Source organism: Eptesicus fuscus, chromosome 1, assembly GCF_027574615.1.
Source record: "Eptesicus fuscus isolate TK198812 chromosome 1, DD_ASM_mEF_20220401, whole genome shotgun sequence".
In the NCBI taxonomy this organism is placed as follows: Eukaryota; Metazoa; Chordata; class Mammalia; order Chiroptera; family Vespertilionidae; genus Eptesicus; species Eptesicus fuscus.
Window position 1 is genome coordinate 14411284 of NC_072473.1, and position 22772 is coordinate 14434055.

Consider the following 22772-nt stretch of genomic DNA (forward strand, 5'->3'; position numbering starts at 1 on the left):
TCATTAGTCAACAGAGCGGTAAATCACGGCTGGCGAGCCGCATGTGGCTAGCGAGCCACGGTTTGCCGACCACTGTTCTATACTAATAAAAGCGTTATATGCTAATTGACCGTCACTCCACGACAAAAATGGTGGCGCCCACAGCCACAAAGATGAGAGACCCAGAGGCGCCCAGAGCGTGTGGGGTGCTGGGCTTGCTTCAGTCACCAGGGCGCTCCTCCCCTCTGCCACCGCAGAGGGCGCCTCTCTCAGCAGGATTTCCTCCTCCCTGTCAGTCTCCACAGTGGCACCCTCGGCAGCAGAGGGGGAGCGCGCCGGGCGCTTGGCTCTCTGTCACTGCCGCCACTGAGAGGCACCCTCTGCAGCAGCAGAAGGGGAGCACCCCGGCGACCAAAGCCCAGTGCCCTGCGCGCTCCCCCTCTGCCGCTGAGGGCACCTGTGAGGTAGCTTGCTTCCTCATCGCCGCTATGGAGACTGACAGAAGGGAGGAGGAAGTCCCACCCTCAAGAATCAGCCATTAGTCAGACAGCTCTCAGTGGCCTGACAGAGAGGACTCTCATTCGCCTGTATCTCAGACCATGACAGCAGGGGGGTGGGACGACATCTAAAGAACAACTGTTGATACAACATAGTTCTACAGCCGAAGGATGCAGGTGTTATTGACAGAAAATGTCTGAAGAGCAACATGCATCTGATCTTGAAAGAAGGTGGTGCCTGTGACAGAATGTATCTGAAAAGCAGCTATTGGAAAAACGCCCTGAAGCTGAAAAAAGCCGACGTCATCGACAGAAAATGTCTAAAGACCAACGTGCCTTTGAAGTTGAAAGAAGGTGGTGGTGACGACAGAATATGTCTAAAAAACAGTCATCAATAAGTACTACCAATACTGATAGGAAATGCCTTCTCAGCGAAAATGGAGTACATGAGGATGCAATTCTCGAACATAGTTGTGGTGCAATGACTGTTAGATGTCAATTTTGCCTGTCACTAAATTTCTCTGATGAAAAACCATCCAATGGGAAATTTGCTCGATATTGTACCAAAGGGAAAGTCCGTCCAAATGATATACATTTTCCAGATTACCTGGCATATTTAAAAAGATTAATGACAAATGAATATTCTGACAGTAAAAATTTCATGGAAAATATTCATTCCATAAATAGTTCTTTTGCTTTTGCTTCCAGAGGTGCAAATATTGCATCGCCATCAGGATATGGGCCATACTGTTGTACAATACACGGACAACTTTATCACTGTACTGGAACTTTACATCCTTCAGATGGTGTTTCTCATAAGTTTGCATAACTCTATATTTTAGATACAGCTGAAGCTACAACTAAAAAATTAGCAATGCCAGAAAAACAGGGTTGCTCAGAAAGACTCATGATCAACATCAACAACCTCATTCATGAAATAAATGAATTAACAAAATCGTACAAGATGCTACATGAAGTAGAAAAGGAAGCCCAATCTGAAGCAGCAGCAAAAGGTATAGCTCCCATGGTAGTAGCAATGGCAATAAAATACTATCGTAACAGTGACCCAGGTAGATATAATTCTCCCTGTGTAACCAAGGTTGCTGTCATATTCAGAAACAAATATGGAGAACCTCCTTTTGAAAGGGACTTGCTCATTATAAACCAGATCCCAATAATCCGAATGCCACTAAAATGAAACAAATCAGTATCCTGTTTCCTACATTAGATGCAATGACATATCCTATTCTTTTTCCACATGGTGAAAAAGGCTGGGGAACAGATATTGCATAAAACTCAGAGATAAAAGTATACTCAACAGTAATACTGGACAAAATGTAAGGACACGAGTCACACAAATGCAGTATTATGGATTTCATCTCTGTGCAGGACACATTCAATCCTATTTTAAATGCAAGAAAATTAACTCAACAGTTTATTGTGGATTCATATACAAAAATGGAGGCCAATCGGATGAATTTCATCAAAGCAAACCAATCTAAGAGTTGAAAAATATAGTTGTTTGATGGATTATCTCAAATCTAGATCTGAAAACGACAATGTGTTGATTGGTTAAATGATAATACTTCCATCATCTTTTGAGGGTAGTCCCAGAAATATGCAGCAGCGATATCAGGATGCTATGGCAATTGTAACGAAATATGGCAAGCCCGATTTATTCATAACCATGACATGCCACCCCAAATGGGCAGATATTGCCAACAATTTATAGTGCTGGCAAAAAGTTGGAAACAGACCTGACTTGGTAGCTAGAGTTTTTAATATTAAGCTGAATGCTCTTTTAAATGATATATGTAAATTCCATTTATTTGGCAAAGTAATAGCTAAAATTTATGTCATTGAATTTCAGAAATGCAGACTGCCTCACGCTCACATATCATTGATACTAGATAAGGAGTCCAAATTACGTTCAGAAGATGACACTGACCGTATAGTTAAAGCAGAAATTCCAGATGAGGATCGTGTCCCCGGCTTTTTCAAATTGTAAAATCAAATATGGTACATGGACCATGTGGAATATAAAATTCAAATAGTCCATGTATGGAAAATGGAAAATGTTCAAAGGGATATCCAAAAGAATTTCAAAATGCGACCACTGGAAATATTGATGGACTAGAGGCCCAGTGCATGAAATTCATGCACTCGGGGGGTGGGAGGGCAGGGGTTGCCAGCTTGCACTGTCTCACAGTCCGGGAACCCTCATTGAATATAGGCCTAAGCTGGCAGTCAGACATTCTTAGCGCTGCTATGGAGGTGGGATAGGCTCCCACCAATGCCGCTACGCTAGCCAGCCATGAGCCCAGCTCAGGGCTTCTGGCTGAGAGGCGCTCACCCTATGGGAGCACACAGACCACCAGGGGGCAGCTCCTGCATTGAGCATATGCCCCCTGGTGGTCAGTGTGTGTCATAGCAACCAGTTGTTCCACCGTTCGGACAATTTGCATATTAGTCTTTTATTATAGAGGATATCCCAAATACAAACGAAAATATGGTAGTACCATTTCTATTGGAAATAAAGTTGTCGATAACACTTAGATTGTCCCTAATAACCCGTATTTGTGCCTCAAATATAACTGTCATATAAATGTTGAAGTCTGTGCATCGATTAAAAGTGTCAAATATCTATTTAAATACATCTATAAAGGGCATGATTGTGCAAATATTACTATTTTCTGGGGAAAAAAATCAATCATGACGAAGTACAGGACTTCATTGACTCCAGGTATGTGAGCGCTCCTGAGGCTATTTAGAGACTTTTTGCAATGTGAATGCATGACCAATCTCATGCAATCACAAGATTAGCTATTCATTTTCCAAATAATCAGAATTTGCATTTTCATGCCTATAATTTTGCTGAAGTTTTAGATAGGGCTAAAAGACATAACTCAACTTTGACGGCTTGGTTCTTATTGAATAGAGAAGATTCTGATGCACATAATTATTATTATTGGGAGATTCCACAGCATTATGTGTTCAGTAATTCTTTGTGGACAAAACACCGAAAGGGTGGGAATAAAGTATTATGTAGACTGTTCACTGTGAGCTTTAGAGGACCAGAATGATATTACCTTAGACTTTTGCTTCTGCATGTAAAAGGTGTGATAAGTTTTAATGATCTGCGAACTGTAGGAAGTGTAATTTATGATACATTTCGTGAAGCTGCTAAACACCAAGCAGCATTACTTGACGACACTATCTGGAAAGATACGATTGACGATGCAATCGTCCTTAATATGCCCAAACAACTACAGCAACTTTTTGCATACATATGTGTGTTTGGATGTCCTTCTGCTGCAGACAAATTATGGGATTAAGAATAAATCTCATTTTATTGAAGATTTCTGTTGGAAATTACACCGAAGAAAAGGTGCCTATGTAAACTGTGCGACACATGCCCTTAACGAAATTCAGGAGGTATTCACATTGCATGGAATGAAATGTTCACATTTCAAACTTCCGGACTATCCTTTATTAATGAATGCAAATACTTGTGATGAATTGTACGAGTGACAACAGGCAGAGGTTTTGATAAATTCTCTGAATGATGAACAGTTGGCATCCTTTCAGACTATAACTTCAGCCATCGAAGATCAAACTGTACACCCCAAATACTTTTTCTTGGATGGTCCAGGTGGTAGGGGAAAAAACATATCTGTATAAAGTTTTAATACATTATATTAGAGGTCATGGTGGTACTGTTTTACCCACAGCATCTACAGGAATTGCTGCAAATTTACTTCTTGGTGGAAGAACCTTTCATTCCCAATATAAATTACCAATTCCATTAAATTAAACTTCAATTTCTAGACTCGATATAAAGAGTGAAGTTGCTAAAACTATTAAAAAGGCCAAACTTCTTATTATTGATGAATGCACCATGGCATCCAGTCATGTTATAAACGCCACAGACAGATTACTAAGAGAAATTATGAATTTGAATGTTGCAGTTGGTGGGAAAGTTCTCCTCGGAGGGAATTTTCGTCAATGTCTCAGTATTGTACCGCATGCTATGCAATCAACCATAGTACAAATGAGTTTAAAGTACTGTGATGTTTCGGGATGTTTCAGAATGTTACCTCTTAAAACAAATATGAGATCAGAGGATTCTGCTTATAGTGAATGATTAATAAAACTTAGTTTAAGGGGGGCAGAGCCCTGAGAGGCCAAGCCAGGCTTGTGGGCCATGCTGGGGGCCCTGGCCATGGATATGTGCCTCTAAAGTTGAACAAACTTCACAAGGGGATGCAGCATCACAGCCTGGACACTCACGGCCTCACAACAGAGCTTGCTGAATGGCTGCAGGTGGCACTAGAGGCCAAGGAGGCTAAGGAGCCCAACGACAAGCAGAAGCTTGAGACCAACAATGTACCAGGGTGACCATACACAACAACAAGGAGATGTCATGGATGGTATTACCAGACAGAATCAATTCTATGTGACCCAGGTCATCAAATAGGAGAACGAGTCAGGCTATGAGAGGACACCGCTGGAAACAGAGCAGGAGTAGGCCTCCTGCCCAGTGGAAGTGAACACAGAGATGAAGCAAGAACCACCCACTAGCTTCCTCCAGCCTGAAGCATCTCAACTCAAGCCAGACAGACAATGTCAGAGTCACAAGTGGCCTTATGAAGAAAACCAGAACAGCGTTACTTCTCGAGCACCAAGAGGATAGGAGGGGCCCTGACCAGTTTGGCTCAGTGGATAGAGCATCAGCCTTCGGATTGAAGGGTCCCAGGTTCGATTCCAGTCAAGGGCATGTACCTTGATTGCGGGCACATCCCCAGTAGGAGGTGTGCAAGAGGCAGTTGATCAATGTTTCTCTCTCATCAATGTTTCTAACTCTCTATCCCTCTCCCTTCCTCTCTGTAAAAAATCAATAAACTATATTTTAAAAAACGAGGATAGGAGGGGCCCCTCTCCTCAGCCTCTCACTGAAGAGAATGAAGATGACTTTGATAACACCCCTGCTGCCATAGACACATGTAACTGCTACCTCCACTTCAAGTTGTCCTGAGACCAGAGTAGTGGCTACCCACTTACAATCGAGAGCTTTGCATACCTGTGGTAAGGAATCTGTATGGGGTATCAGCTGGTCCCTTGACTTCTAAAGCACCCAGCCAAGTGAAGAACCTTCTTCCTATGGCTATGGGAAGAAGTCCACCGATAGCTAGTTTGAAAACTACAAAGACAAGTTCTCAAAGAATGATGTGTTTGGATGCTTTGTAGACTTTGAATGTGAAATTGACATGGAACTTTCCTTCACCAAGAATGGGAACTAAATAGGCATTTCTTTCTGAATTCACAAGGAAGCCTTGGGGAGCCAGGCACTCTAGCCTCATGTCCTGGTGAAGAATTACCCAATGGAGTTCAAATTCAGGCAGATAGCAGGGCTCTACTGTTCTGTCCTTCCTGACCTTACCATCATCCAGCACCTTACCCTGAATAAGTAGAGCCAAAGGCACTGTCAGATCAAAGACCAAGGAAGAGTGTGAGATTCTGATGACAGTGGGTCTGCCCACTGCTGGTAAGACCACATGGCCCATCAAACATGCAGCCTCTGAGCCCTCCAAGAAGTGCAACATCTTGGGTACCAGTGCCATCATGGATAAGATGTGGGTGATGGGCCTATACCGGCAGTAGAACTAGGCCAACTGCTAGGATGTCCTGATCCAGCAAGCCACCCAGTGCCTCAACTGCCTCATCCAGATCACCTCCTATAAGAAACATAACTATATCCCAGACCATACAAATTTTTATGGATCAGCAGAGACTAAAAATGAGACCATTTCACCCTGGCCCGTTTGCTCAGTGGTTAGGGCATCAGCCTGCAGACCAAAGGGTCATGGGTTTGATTCCCAGTCAAGGGCATATAACTCGGTTGCAGGTCGATCCCTGATCACTTGGGGACTTCTTGGATGAGGTGCTATTTATTGAGCTGCAGTAGAAGGAAGCAGGCAGTATAACCAGAAGACCTAGCTGGTATGGCTCACTTGTGAGCACTGACCCATGAACCAGGAGGTCAGGGTTCAATTCCTGGTCAGAGTAAATGCCGGGTTGCAGGTTCAATCCCGTCGGGGGCATGCAAGAGGCAGCTGATCAATGATTCTCTCTCATCACTGATATTTCTCTCTCCCCCTCTCCCTTCCTCTGTCTGAAATCAATTTTAAAAAAATGAAAAAAATACAACCAGGAAGGCCACAAGGCCAAGCCAGGCCACCTCCTGAAAAGCCTTTGATAACTGGGGCCACAGTGGGGTGGGGGACAGCAGTTTCCAGAGCTGTAACAACAGAAGTTTCACCAACAGGGGCAACCAAGTAGGCTTCCAGAACTCAGGGGGTGGGGGACAGCAAAGGTGGTGGCTACAACCAGAACCACTGGAGTAACAATAGCCGGGATAACAACTCCTCCAAAAACCAAGGCAGCTACAACTGGACTCCTCAGCATCATCCACCCCATCAGCAGCCACCACTGCCACAGCCACCACCACAGTAGTCACCACCACTTCATGGCTACAGCCCTGCTCAAAACCCTCCAGGGCCAGCAGCTACAGCAAGAACAGCAATATCCTTGGCTTAAGCACCAGTACACCCCCACTGTCAACAGCTATAGCCCTCCACAGCTGAGTTATAGCCAGCCATACTACAACCAGGGAGGTTACAAGTAGGGCTATACCGGGGGTCCTCAAACTAAGGCCCGCGGGCCACATGCGGCCTGCCAAGGACATTTATCCGGCCCGCCGGGTGTTTTAGCCGCCGCTGCCTGTCCTGCTTAGCAGCCGACTCATCCTGGGCCCGCAGTGCGCATGTGTGGAATGTGCGCTGCACTCTCCCGACGACTCCCTACCTTCTCTCTGTCTCAGGTGTGATAGGATGAGTCACACCCGAGCTTGCCTGTGCAGAGCCTGCTGCTGCCTGAGGACCGAGGTAAGAACAAGTTAGGATTTTTTTTTTTGAAGTTAGGAGGTCTATTTTTTTTTTTATTTTGCAGTTACTAGGGCCTTTTTTTGCGGTTAAGGGGGGGGCCTTTTTTTCTGAAGTTAGGTGGTCTTTTTTTTGCAGATAGGGGGCGCATTTTTTTAAGTTAGGAGAGCCTTTTTTTTTAAGTTGGTTAGTTGGTTGGGGTAGTTTCTAGGGGGGGTTGCATCACAGTGATAATGCAAATAGCGCTCAGTGCTAATGCAAATGGTCAGCGCTCAGAGGTAATGCAAATAGTCAGTGCTCAGTGGTAATGACAATTGTAAGTGCTCAGTGTTAAAAGCAAATGGTCTGCGCTCAGTATTAATGCAAATTGTCAGCGGTCAGTGTTATCACAAATGGTCAGCAGTCAGTGTTAATGCAAATGGTCAGTGCTCAGTGTTATCGCATGGGGGCCCCAAACTGGTAATCTGCCTAGGGCCCCATGGGAACTTAATCCGGCTCTGCAGACAGCCGAGGAGTAGGAAACCCAATTTAATTGACAGTAAGTGCATTTATATTTTGATTGCTATTCAGTTGTGTATGATGTTGTAAGCTGTGTGCTGTGTAAGCCCCGGTTCACACTGTTGAGATCTCTGAGCAGTGCGAGTTCAGCCATATGCTTGTATGGCTGAACTCGCATTAGATTCGGAAGAAAAAAGGCATACGTGCCTTCTTTTTTCCTGCAGTGGAATCTGATTGCATAGGTCTTCTCACCCACGCGATCAGATTCCTGTGCGAGTTCACAGATCGCAGTGCAGTTCGCACAGGGTAGTGTGAACTGGAAAGGTGGTGGTGGAACCGGCTCTGTAATCGTGCCGGTTCCCGCACTGCACCAGTGTGAGCCTGAGGTAAAAGCGGAGTTCCACCAATATGGGCACTGGTGAGGCTGAAATGATGTGGACTGGCAAGGCTGCATTGATGGGCACTGATCAGACTGCATTGATGGGCAGTGCAGTCTATATGTCTCTGTGTGGGCAAAGTTATTGCTGGTATATTGTTTTTGTAGCGCTGTATATATGTATTGGTATTTTACTAATAACAATTTGGAATCCCTAGGAAACAATGATATCAAGAAAGAAAAATTGACTCGGAGTGTAGGATATTCAAAGAACAGTAGACTTATGATTACTTTTTCATGCAGTACAAGGAAAGAGCTGTGTGTTTGATATGCCAGAATATAGTATCTGTGTTCAAAGAATACAATTTACGATTTTTTGGTTGGAGAAGTGAGAAAAGATAAAATATTAAAACTGAAAAATACATTGACAACTCAGCAAAATACTTTTGTGAAGCAGAAGCAGCTAAATATTTGATCACTGCAAGCAAGTTTTCAAGTTGCCAAGCTAATAGCGTGCACTGGCAGACCATTCGTGGAGGGAGAATTTGTTAAAGAATGCCTTCTTTCTGTGGCCAAAGAGATGTGTCCAGAGAAGGCCGATTTATTTAGTACAGTGAGTCTTTTAGGACCTACAATTACACGAAGGATTGAAGAAATGGGAGACAATTTGCATCAGCATCTGCAAAACTCCACAAAAAAACTTTCCTATTTTTCCTTGGCACTCGAAGTAATAATGTTCATGATTCTGCACAACTTCTAATTTTTATTCATAGGACGAATGACTATTTCGAAGTCACAGAAGAGCTTGCTGCACTGCAAAGCATCAAAGGAACTACAGGAGAGGATATCTATGAAAAGGTTTGCCAAACTGTGAATGGTTTGGAGCTGGACTGGGCTAAACTAGCCAGTGTGACAACTGATGGTCCTCCTAGCATGGTGGGGTCTAAGAAAGGAGTAACTGCTCGCATTAACCAAGAGATGGACAAATATAACCATTCTCATCCGATAGCCATACACGGCTTCATCCACCAACAAGCGCTGTGTAGTAAATCACTGAAGTGAGACTCTGTTATGAAAATTGTGGTATCTTGTGTTAACTTCATTAGAGCTAATGCACTAAACCACAGACAATTTCAGGAATTTCTGAAATTTGCTAAATGTTGCCTATGAAGATGTTCTGTACCACACAGAAGTCCATTGGCTGAGTCGAGGGAGAGTTTTGAAACATTTCTATGACTTACTTCCACAGATTACAGCTTTTCTGCTTTCAAAAAACAAAGAAGTACCAGAGCTCAATGATGCAGAATGGAAATGGCACCTTGCCTTTCTGACAGATGTAACAGAGCTACTCAACAGTTTCAATGTGCAACTTCAAGGAAAGGGGAAGCTCATCTGTGATAAACAATCACATGTGAAAGCATTTGAAGTAAAATTAGGCCTCCTCATCAAAAAGTGAAGGAGGAAAATTTCTGCCATCTCCCCACAACTCAAAATCTGTTAGCGGAAAAACCACTGCTTGCATTCCCAAACAAAACATGTGTGGATTCACTGGAAAAGTTGCAAAAGGAGTTCCAATTTAGATTTAAAGAGCTTCATCTCTATGAACAGGACATACAGCTTTTCCGTAACCCATTTTCTATTGACATTGAAAATGTGGATACAATTTACCAAATGGAACTGGCTGAACTGCAGAATTGTGACTCTCTGAAAGACACATTCAAGTCAAGCAGCCTTCCTAATTTCTATGCATCTCTCCCCTGAGACATATCCTAATCTCAGGAACCATGCACTCAAAATGGCAACCATCTTTGGCAGCACTTATGTCTGTGAACAGACTTTTTCCAGAATGAAACATCTGAAATCTCCAACCAGATCTAGACTAACTGATGCACACTTGCATCATTTGTTACGAATAGCAGTGACAAATATGGAACTGGACATTGACCATCTCATTAGCCAAAAGCAGGCCCATAGTTCCCATTGAAATACTGGTAACTTTGTTGATTTAACTTTACTTGTTCTTCATTTTAAATATTGTATTTGTTCCCGATTTGTGTTTTTTACTTCAAAATGAGTTATGTGCAGTGTGCATAGGAATTTGTTCATAGTTTTTTTTTTTTTAACTATAGTCCGGCCCTCCAATGGTCTGAGGGACAGTGAACTGGCCCCGTTTAAAAAGTCTGAGGACCCCTGGGCTATACAGCCCCACTACCTCTACCTCCACCACCACCCACCTACAACTATGGGAGCTACAGTGGCCACCCCATGACACAGACCTTCCCTCAGACCAGTTATAATTGTGACTGGCAATGAAAAGTGGATTTCTTTTGAGAATCCCAAATGCACAAAATCATGGGTTGATCCAGGCCAACCATCAACATCCACTGCAAGGCCAAATCGCTTCAGAAAGAAGACAATGCTCTGCGTTGGGTGGGATCAGGAAGGTGTGGTGTATTATGAGCTTCTAAAACCAGGTGAAACCGTTAATACTGATCACTACCAACAACAAATAATCAATTTGAACCATGCTTTGATGGTGAAACAACCAGAATGTTCCAGAAGACACAGCAAAGTAATTTTGCTTCATGATGACGCACCATCACACACTTCAAAACCAGTTGAAGACACGTTAAAAGATCTTGCCTGGTAAGTATTAACCCACCCACTGTATTCACCAGACCTTGCTCCTTCAGATTACCACTTGTTCCAATCTATGGCACCCGTACTTTCTGAGCAGCACTTCAAAATGTACGAAGAAGTGGAAAATTGGGTCTCTGAATTGTTTGCCTCAAAACAAGGAAAGTTCTATTGGGACAGTATCCACAAATTACCTGAAGTATGGGGAAATGTGTAGCTAGTGATGGACATTACTTTGAATAAAGCACTTTTGATGTTTCTCCTGAAGTTACCATGTTTTCTTTGATTACAAAATCCGCATTATTAACCAGTACACCTGGTACAATTGTGGGCTTTGTGTTCAAGGAGCTGGCATGTGGTCCAGGATACCCCTGAAAAGCCATCCGGCGTATGGGGTGGAGTGTGGGGACTCTGGCCAGAATACGTCAGATATTGAAGGCCCGTATTTCCATACGCATGCACCACAGCAATGACACATTATCAGCATACACACTGCGCAAGCGCACCCTTATATAGCCTGCCACTTATGTAACACTGATGTCGTTACTTGGCAGAAAGCCTCTTTTGTTAGTATAAATGTGCTACCGACCAGCCAGTGCCTGGCTGCTTTCCCTGCAATAAAGCATGTCCCATTTACCTGCAGCTGCTCAAGTTTTCTTCCAGTTCCTAGCGTCCAAGGAAGTCCCCTCTCTGGCAGAGGAGCTCGGACCCAACAGGGGTAAACAATGTATAAGGGGCAAGGAGCTACCATGGACAAAACCTGCCTGTGCAAAAGTGCTGTGGCAGAAGGGTGCCATGTCCTGAGTGTGGAGAAAGGGAAGGACTGCACAGTGCTGGAGATTACAGGAGGGTTAAACTTGTGGGCTTCAGAGTTACACATTCCAGGGTGAGAAAAGAAACAGGCCTCCATTAGCCTTACAGGCATTTTCTTCATCAGCAAAGATGGGATTAAAGGGTGTTGAGAGGGTTGAGGGGGGACTCCAAAAGTCCAAATTAGACCATGCATATTAACAGCTTCAGTCCTCTGCTGACCTGATTAAATCATGGGAGATCCACCCCACTCCTGTCAACCAGCACTTCTGAACATCTTCTAATCCCCACTCTGCCCACATTTCCCTCATCCAGGTAGAAGCCACCAGTCTGCTGAAGGACGTCTTATATAAATGCCAGGGTCACAACAGTAACTTCACAACTGGTACAAGACCGGTTTCCCAGACCCTTCTTGGGGACTTAGTCCACAGAGTCGCCCAAAGAAAACTGGTACAAGGTGATCTGGAATCCAGAGGATGTGCATACGGGAAATGTGAGCACTGTTGAGAGCCTTGGTTTCTTATGGGGCTGCTCTATCAGTATGTGGACCTCAACAGACAAGCCAATCCTATCTTGGATTCAGAAACCACATATGACTTAGATTGTGCTTGGTTTTTGACCAGGAGTACTCTGCATCCCTTGTGGAAATGTGGCGTTAAATACAGGAGAGGGTGACAAGAAGACTGGACGTCAGCTGATGGCTGGAACTCTTCTTGGAAGCTCCTACTGACTTCCACAGAGAGGGAGGGCTGAGCTGACCTCAGCTTCTCACTTTTCCTAGCTCCTGGAGGATCACACTGACTGAAGAGAGTTGCCTTCGGACACCTTCACTGCACAATGGCCTTTGTGGCTTGTGTGGCCAAGCTCAAGGCAGAGGCCAGCTGCCCCATCTGCCTGGATTACCTGTGAGACCCAGTGACCATTGAGTGTGGGCACAACTTCTGTCATTCTTGCATCCACCAATGCTGGGTAGGTCTACAGGGTATCTTTCTCTGTCTTGTCTGTCTGCCTCCACCACTGCCCTGATCAGAACTTCAAGAAAAGTTCAATTATATCACATGACTGATATTGTTCAGCAGATTCTCACCATGAGGAGAAAAAGGAAAAGGCAAGATAAACCCCAGTGTAAGAAGCACCAAGAGCTTATGACCCAGTTCTGTGAGAAGGATCTGGAGCAGTTGTGTCCCCAGTGCAGGATCTCATTAGACCATCAGGATCAGCCCGCTACCCATTGAGGAAGCTACAGCTAGTCACAGGAGGAAGCTCAAAAGGTACATTGTGCTCCTGATGATATACCTTAAAGACGCCGAAACGGTATATGAAAATCAAGTTGCAAAAACTTTGAAAGTGAAGAGAAAGATGAAAAAATGGTGGGAGGAATTGGGTTATGAATGTAAATAACTTAAGCATTCCTTGGAAACAGAGAGACGTGAAATTAACGGCAATCCTCTCTAATAAAAGCGTAATATGCAAATTAACCATCACTCCGCTACTTAAGCCACGCCCACCAGCCAAGCCACGCACACCAGCCAATCAGGGCAAGTATGCAAATTAACCCCAACCAAGATGCCTACCAGAAGGGAGGCTTGTGTTTCCCCGGCAACAGAGGAAGCCACGCTTTCCACACACTCTGGCGGGCCCAGGCCTCCACTCAAGGATACAAAGTTTCAATTATAGAAGGTAAACAAATCCAAACAGAAACGGCTGCTGGCCATGGAGAGAGCAGGAGACTTGGCTCCACTCCAGGATACAAAGTTTCAATTGTAGAAGGTAAATGAATTCCAGATACCAGGGCCTCTGCTTGGGTCACCAGGGTTGTGGCTGGACTGTAAACCACCACAGGCCCCTCGCCCAGGCCTCTCCACGCCCCAAGGGAACCCCAACCTGATCCAGGACACCCTTCAGGGCAGAACAGCTGGTCCCCACCCATGCATCAAGCCTCTATCCTATCTAATAAAAGAGTAATATGAAGCCGAAACCGGTTTGGCTCAGTGGATAGAGCGTCGGCCTGCGGACTCAAAGGGTCCCAGGTTCGATTCCGGTCAAGAGCATGTACCTTGGTTGCGGGCACATCCCCAGTGGGGGTTGTGCAAGAGGCAGCTGGTCGATGTTTCTCTCTCATCGATGTTTCTAACTCTCTATCCCTCTCTCTTCCTCTCTGTAAAAAATCAATAAAATATATTTAAAAAAAAAAAAGTTTAAAAGAGTAATATGAAGATTGACCATCATTCTCACACACAAGATCAAGATAGCTGCCCCTATGTGGTCAAAGATCCTGCCCCCATGTGGACACAAGATGGCCAACACAAGACGGCCAGCAGGGGAGGGCAGGTGGGAGGGACCAGGCCTGCAAGGGAAGGCAGTTGAGAGGGACCAGGCCTGCAAGGGAGGGTAGTTGGAGGCGATCAACCCTGCAGAAGAGGGCAGTTAGGGGTGACCAGGCCAGCAGAGGAGGGAAGTTGGGAGCAAACAGGCTGGCAGGGGAGCAGTAAGGCATCAATCAGGCTGGCATGGGAGTGTTAGGGGGTGATCAGGCTGGCAGGCATAAGCGGTTAGGGGAAATCAGGAAGGCAGGCAGGTGAGCAGTTGGGAGCCAGCAGTCCTGGATTGTCAGAGGGATGTCCGGTGGGATCGGGCCTAAACGGGCAGTCGGACATCCCTCGAGGGGTCCCAGATTGGAGAGAGTGCAAGCTGGGCTGAGGGACACAAGCACCCCCCGACCCCCATGCACGAATTTCGTGCACTGGGCCTCTAGTCTACTTTACAGAAGAGAAAGATGTTGGAAAAAAACTAACTGAAAATGAAAGGCAAATTTCATACTATATGCTCAGGCTAAACAATCTGTTAAGCGAAATAACAAAGAAGTATTTGCAGACAGATGTGGATTTACTCACAGGTATTGAATGTGGAGAGTGGCTACAGCGTTTGGACAGGTTCAAACCACAGACTGATGAGAAGACATGGTCCTCTTGTGGCAAAGCCACATACAAGTCCCAGCTTGAAGAGCAAAGCCCTCCCAGCACAATTATAGACAAAAACTATGGTTATATGTAAGCTTGACCTTATAGTATGACATTGTAGTCCTAGGTAGCTGAGGGAGGTGCAGCAAGTGCTGCCAAAACAAAGCTTGATAGAGTTCAGAGAATTGCAACAACAGCAAAGTAGTAGACTTGAAACTGGTAAGAACATTGTACCTACTTATGTGTTATTGCCATGGTAATCCTGCTCAGTCCGAGAGGAACCACAGGTTCAGACATTTGGTGTATGTGCTTGGCTGGGGAGCCAATGGGGCGAAGCTACCATCTGTGGGATTATGACTGAAAGTCTCCAAGTCAGAATCCCAACCCAGCAGAACTATAAGGCAGTGCCGCAAACCTCCATTGGCCTCATTGGCCTTGGATAGCCAGTCCCCCAAGGTCCAGGGTGATGGAGAGCGTCACTGATTGGGTGGCACAGTGCACACGCAGGAGGTGGGGCCTCTGCCTAGCCACAATCCCAGGCAGATTGCACTCCCGCAGCAGCAAGGGGCCGGGAATGTCCACTGCTTCAGGTCAAGGACTTTTCACAGATCATTTTCCTGGCAAATCACAAAAGGATACTGGAGGGTGGAACACGTGCACAAGCCACCACCTTCCTGATGAAGAATTACCATCTCCTCCTGGGATCCCTGCCACCCACCCCTTCTCCTTACAGAGGAATCAAGAGTGTTCTGTGTCAATCACCCCCTTCCTTTTGCTAGGGCTTTAAAAAAATATGTATGTATTTGACTGAGGAACCCATGGGGCAAAACTACCATCTGTGGGATTCTGACTGAAAACCTCTAAGTTAGAATCCCGCCATGGCGGAACTATACAGCAGCACCATTGGCCTTGGATAGCCGGTCCCCTACCATCCCCGCTGCACGTCTTTGTCCTGGGAAACGGGGTGCGGCCGGAAAGGGGGCCACCCCCTCGTCCTTCATGCAACGCACTGTTATAGTAATAGTAATAATAATATAGAATAAGTATCAAAGTGTTGAATTACAGTGTGATATTAAAGTGTGATGTTAAAACGTTTTGAATGTAATGTAAACAGGTTGATAAACACCCCTGAGTGGCCTGTATGTAGAAAATAGATAAAGTGATCTGTTCCCCATATGTAAAACCAGATATGCAAGGCTCCTGGGACCCGCTGATAAGACACACTGAAGATGCCCATCTAGGCACATAAAAAGAGGAAGCACCAGAGGAAGATCAGAGAGGCCTGCTCTGCTCCTCCACAGACGGTCACTCTCCACCCCCCTTCCTGCAATCTGCCCAACCTCTGCCGTGGACTGTGAGTCCAAACAGTGAGCCGGAAACTGAGGCCTCAAGCAAGACGCCGAGCCGCAGCTACAACATCCAACGTCCAGTGTGTGTGTCTGTCGGCGCAGATCCCCGGGTGGCCTGCCGAGGTCTGGAAACCACCAGGACTCTGGTAAATAAACCTTGAGTAATCCGTGCATTGCATGTCTGTCTCCTGTGTAATTTATGCTCGGTCAATATTAAGTAAGTACCTTGGGTCGTACGTGTCAGTTTAGAGACTGGCTGAGGCACCCTTGGTCACCTGTGCTTACGTCCCTGGAGAAATTGGGACACGCACGCCAGTTCATGGGGAACCTGGTGCTAAACCATTCTTAGACGACCTGCTTCTGGGTCGGGGTTACGTATGTAGCAGAGCAGCTCCCTTGCTTTGATCTATTGAAAGTCAACACTATTGAAAGTCAACACAAGAGTTTGTAAAAAACAAAACAAACAAAAAAAACCATTGTAAACATCTTGACCACTCCCTTGTTTTGCTGTGTGTAATCTGACTATAAAATAAAGATTCGGCTTACAGGCTGTGTCACTATGTCCTCATCCAGGTGCAGTGATCCACCTGGTCCCAATTGTATTCTCTTGTCTGTTTTCTTTAATCCTTTACTACCCCTCCTCATGTTCAGCACTAGCCATGCTGGATGCAGTTCAGGTGGGGCACAACGTAGGGTTTGAGTACAGGGGAACTACAATTATCAAGTGAAAGGATGCTCCAGTGAAGCGTGCAGAAAGCGAAAGTAAGGTAAGGAGCAAAATTTAATAGCAGCTGGGTGTAAAACATGGGTTTTCAGGATTGCAGGAAAAGAAATTACATGAATCTATGCTTAAGGCTATGCTCCGAGTGCAGGGCTGTTCTATAAGGCATCAACAGCTTCTTGATTTGGTAGATTTTGTAAATAAAACTTGCCCATGGTTTGCTGAGGAGGGGACAGTAAATGTGGAGACATGTGAGAAGGTAGGGAAGCAACTTACAGATTGTTATATAGCTGAAGTTCCAGAGAAAATTCCTATCCCTACTTTCAGTCTGTGGTCCCTGATTCGGGACTGCCTAGAGCTCACTCCCAAAAGTGAGTGGGTGAATGTGGCCGGGGAACTAAGACAGATAATGGAGGGTTACCAGAGGCTTGCGACCGTCCGTGCCTCCACCACCACCTCTGGTCCCTGGGGCTACAGCTCCTGTGGGGGAGAGCCCTCCGGACAATGTGCTTCCTCCCAAATATGAAGGAGTGTTGGAGGAGGAGGCAGCAAGGGAACAATGCCGGCAGGATTGGGATGGTGGGGGTCTGATGCAAGCATTCGGGGAGTTTAACTGTTTCTCATAAGCCTCTCCAATTAACCCCTAAACAAGCAGAGACAAGAATTGTACCTTTGTCCCCACTCCAGCAGACTCTGTATGAGGCTATGCAGGCTGGGGAAGACACTTCAGGATTCAGTCTATACCCTATATTTGAGCAGCCTGATCCTCAGAATCCAGGTTAGATGCTCCGTGGTCATCAGTCTATACCTTTTTTAGACTTTGAAGGAGTTGAAAACTTCTTGTTCTACGTATAGACCAATTTCCCCTTTTGTGCTGGGGTTGCCAGATAAGAGTATCAGAGGAAGCTATGGCTCCTAGTGACTAGAATACTGTTGCAAAGACTTGTCTCTCACCTGGAGATTACTTATAATGGAAGTCTAATTGGGAAGAACTTAAATGTGGAACAGGCTAATAGAAACCAAGCTCAGGAGGTACCCATTATATTTGATATGCTCATGGGCACAGGACCTCCTGAGGCTTTGCAGGCTCAGTTAGTATACCCCATGCAAGCTTATCAACAAATGAATATCTGTGCCACCAAAGCCTGGAGGCAGCTGCCAACAAAAGGGGGAAAATCTTTAGACATAAGTAAAATTAGGCAGGGCCCTGAGGAGCCATTATCAGGATGTTGTGGCTAGCTTGCTCCAAACCAGCGGGCAGGGTTGTGGCTGACCCTGAGGTTGGAATGGAACGTGTGAAAGAATTAGTTGTTGAAAATGCAAATAGAGTATGTCAAGAGGCTTTAGGACTCTACAGGAAGATCAGTACTGTACATAATTTTATCTGTCTTTGTGCTGACATTGGACCAGCTTACGTGCAAGGAATGACATTAGCTGCCGCATTAAAGGAGGTATTGCTTGCTGATCATCGGAAAAAGAAAGAGGGATGTTTTAACTCTGGTAAACTAGGGCATTTTGCTAAGGACTGTCAAGTTAAAAATGGAAGTCAAAAGGCTACGGGCAGTGGAAACAAGCAGCCTGGTCTATGTCCAAAATTCAGGAGAGGAAAGCATTGGGCAAATGAATGCCACTCCAAGACTGATGTTGATGATAATCCATTGCCCCCTAGGCAGGGAAACTCCAATCCGGGCCAGCCCCGGCCCCACCAAACAGTAGGGGCCTTATCCTTGACCCCCACTGCAGCCTTTCCAGCCGGCTCAGGCCCAAAGCCAACAGTCCATGACCTCTACCACACCACCCCGGGAAGCGGGAAGCGGGAAGCGCAGGATTGGACCTCTGTCCCACCTCCCTATAAGTACTAACCCCGGAAATGGGCCTCAGGCTATTGCCATGGGAGTGTATGGTCCCTTCCTGCAGGCTAATTTTAGGGAGGAACAGTTTAACACTGAAAGGATTTCAAGTTCTCCCAGGGGTGACAGATCAGGATTATACTGGCGAAACTAAAGTAATGGCACAATTAACACTATAATTCAGGTCTTACCAGACCCAAAAATAGCACAAATTCTCCTCCTGCCCTACTATCCAGAAGGCGGCCTTTGACCAGTCAGCCCCCAGGTGCAGCGGGCTTTGGGTCCAGCAGTGTGGTATACTGGACAAGAATAGTCAAGAAGGGCCGGCCTGAGTTAGAAATAAGGATTAATGGGAAGCCTTTTAAAGGGGTTATAGATACCAGAGCTGATGTGTCAGTCGTTGCCTTCAGACATTGGCCACAGGCCTGACCTTTAAACCCCATGACTTCTGAATTTCAAGGAGTGGGGCATGTTACTCAACCCTTGCAGAGTGCTCAACTCCTTCAATAGGAAGATCCAGATGGAAGTACAGGCTATTTTCAACCTTATGGATTACAACATCTACCTGTTAACTTATGGGGTTGGGATATGCTAAAGCAGACAAGGGTTTTAATAACAAGTCCCAGTTTCATTGTTACTTCTCAAATGCTTAGTCAAGGATTTCACCCCCTAAAAGGACCGGGGAAGAATCAGCAAGGGAGGCATTCGTCTATCACAGTGTCTACTCAAAAGGGGAGGCATGGATTAGTTTATCAGAATTTTCAACAGGGGTCTTGATGGTCTCTCTGACCCAGCGTACAGCAGCTAAAATGACCTGGCTTGCAGATATCCCTGTCTGGGTTGATCAATGGCCCCTATTAGGAGAGAAGTTAAAAGTTGCACAAGAGTTGATTTGAGTATAACTTGAGGCAGGGCATACCGAACCCACTCACAGTCCATGCAATACACCCATATTTGTAATATAGAAGAAATCTGGTAAATGGAGACTATTACAAGACCTGAGGGCAATTAATAAAACCATGAAGATTACGAGACCCCTTCAGTTGGGGTTACCATCCCCTATAGACATCCCATTGAAATATCACTTATAGGTATTAGAGATCTTAAGGCAAAAGTCCTTTAAAACCCTTATATTTCAGCACAACGGGTAGAAATGCAAGATCTTATTTATGCTTTGATTTTGTTACGGAGCCCATCAACCTATACAGTTATAGTGCTTATGTGGTAGGTATGGCAAAATTATTGAAACAGCTACTATAGGGCACACTAATTCAGAGGAACTCTTTCATTTATTTTTCAGCCTTCAAAAGGTCATTAGAGAACGACAATTTCCCTGCTTTATCGGTCATATCTGATCCCATTCAGGTCTCCCTGGTCTGTTAGCTATAGGAAATGAGGCTATTAATTACCTCCTTGCTGTAATGCAAGAGGCTACCCCATGTTCTCTTGCCCAGTGCTCCCGTGCTTTGGATCAAAATGTTGCTGCCTTGCACAAATAGTTCCATATTTCTTCTGAGCAAAGTCTCAAATTGTTAAGAAGTGCTCTCAGTGTGTGGTTCATTGCCCTGTACAATCTTTAGGGGTTAATCCTAGGGGTCTTAAAGCTAAATAAATCTGACAAATTGATATCCTTGCTTAGCCGCATTTGCATTACTAGGACCTGCCTTAGAGCTAAAAACAGACAATGGACCGGCATATGTCGGAAGCCAGTTCCAGCATGTCATAATTGCAAGAGTTTCATCAAAAGGTTGACTGAACTTGGGGACTCAACAAGGGCTGAGTCACATATGTTATCTCCTGCTGGAATGGCTAAAAGGCATTTCCCTCAAACATGAATAGGATGATTGTTTGCTGCCAGACAGCTCAGGGCATATTAATCTAAAAGTTATTGCCTCCTGTTGGCCAAACACCTGAACAGCCATAGGCTATTCCCCAAACTGACAATGCTTCTGTACTCTACCCTTTCAAGTGTATTATCTCCACCTTGTCTCAGGATAAATTGTGTTAATAAAATGCAAGAGTACTGAGAAAAGGAAAACTTAGCTTAGCTAAACCTCCTCTGACCCCCAATGCCTTTCAAAATTATCTTTTGTCTCTGGACTCCAACTACGCACAGTCTTTCTAAAGACTGCTGAAACTTTCTTAATGCTGGAAAAAGAAGCCCCCAGCACGCATACACTAGTTCTACTTTTCAGGACTTTTGTCAGCAATATCAAATTTGTCACAAAACTGGTATCCCTTACAACCCTCAAGGTCAAGCAATAGTTGAAAGAGCCTATCCTACTCTTAAATTGCAATTAAAAAAACAAAAAGGGAGAGAAGGATGTTATGGTCACCTCAAAAAAAAAACTCAATCATGCTCTTCATACTTTCAGTTTTTTGCAGAGGGTCGTACAGCGGCAAATAAGGTTGTAGTATCCATAATATACAAAGAACTCTTAAAAATTACACAATCAAAAGACAAACATATTACCTCTAACTGGTGTGGCTTGGACTATTGTCCTATACACTAAAGGGTTGCCGGTTCAATTCCCAGTCAGGGCACAAGCCTGGTTGCAGACTCGATCCCCGGTAGTGGGCATGTAGGAAGCAGCCCATTGATGTTTCTCTCTATCCCTCTCCCTTCCTCTCTCTAAAAATCAATTAAAAATATTTTTTTAAAAAGACAACCAAATTAAACAATGGAAAACATGAAAAGACATTTCTCCCAAGAAGATATGCAAATGGCCAGAATGCACATGAAAAAGATGCTCAAAAGATGTTAAACATCATCAGTTATTAGACAAATGCAAATCAAAACCACAATGAGATACCACTACATAACCACTAGAATGGCTATAATCAAAAACGAAGACATTAACAAGTGTTGCAGAGGGTTTGGAGAAATCAGAATCCTTGTTGTACATTACCAGCATGTAATGGTGCAATTGCTGTGGCAAACACGTTGACAAGTCCTCAAAACGTCAAGCATAGTTACCTTATGGTCCAGAAATTCCAGTATAGATATATATACCCAAGAGAACTGAAAACATATGTTCACATAAAAACTTATCTTCAAAGGTTCATAGAAGCATTATTCATAATAATAAACTAGACACCCAAATGTCCATCAGCTCATAAATGGGTAAACGAAATGCAGTACAGCATTGCAGTGGAATATTATGCACCTATAAAAAAGAACGCAGGCAGAGCACAGAGGATTTTTTAGTGCAGTAAAAACATTCTGTACGATATTATAATGATGGATATACAGGGTGGGAGGGAAAGTAGGTTCACATTAATGAGTATGCAAAACAGTTTATTCTTGTATTATTTATTATTAACTATCATAGTTTCTCACACAAACAACTGTAAACCTACTTTTGCCCCACCCTGTATGTCAGTATACATTCATCCAAACCCATTCCCACAACTCCAAGTGAATGCTAAGGTAAACTATGGACTTTGGGTGACAATGATGTGTCAATGTAGGTTCATCCTTGGTTAAAAATGTACCCCTCTGGTTAGTGATGCTGACAGTGGGAGAGGCTATGCATGCGGGAGGGCAGCAGGTATATGGGAGATCTCTATACCTTCCTCTGGATTTTGAAATAAACCTAGAACTGCTCTAAAACAAAGTCTTTTTTTTTAAAGGAATAAATGATTGACCTGTCCTGCAACACAGATGAACCTTTAAAACATTATGATATCTAAAAGAAGTCATTCAAAAAAACCACATATTGTGCCCGGCTGGTGTGGCTCTGTGGTTGAGTGTCCACCCATGACCCAGGAGGTCATGTCTAGATTCCTAGTCAGGGCACTGCCTAGGTTGCTGGCTCGATCCCCAGTTGGGAACATGCAGGAGGCAGTGGATCAATGATTCTCTCTCATCACTGATGTTTCTAGCTCTCTCTCCCTCTCCCTTCTTCTGAAATTAATAAAAACATATTTTTTAAAAACCACATGTTGTATGTATCCATTTATAGCAAATTTCCATAATAAGCAAATCCTTCCAGTCAGACAGTAAATTTACAGTTGTTAGGTGATGGGCAGTAAAGAGAAATAAGGGTGACTACTACGAGGCATGGGATATCATTTTGAGGGGATGGAAATATTCTGGAATAAGAGAGTGGCAATGGTTGCATAACAATGAATGTGCTAAAAATCACTGAAGT

General features: G+C 44.6%; 1 non-coding gene and 2 pseudogenes across 1 annotated transcript; 2 read left to right on the forward strand and 1 right to left on the reverse strand.

Moving 5' to 3' along the window:
• Positions 1-84, reverse strand: MIR9209D (microRNA mir-9209d). Its single transcript, NR_130500.2, is given in 1 exon segment — positions 1-84. It is a non-coding gene; the product is annotated as a microRNA mir-9209d (primary transcript).
• A 4640-nt stretch (positions 85-4724) lies between these two features.
• On the forward strand, positions 4725-9353 carry LOC103297849 (heterogeneous nuclear ribonucleoprotein U-like protein 1; annotated as a pseudogene).
• A 3222-nt stretch (positions 9354-12575) lies between these two features.
• On the forward strand, positions 12576-16775 carry LOC114227399 (putative tripartite motif-containing protein 61; annotated as a pseudogene).
• Positions 16776-22772: the final 5997 nt, after the last annotated feature.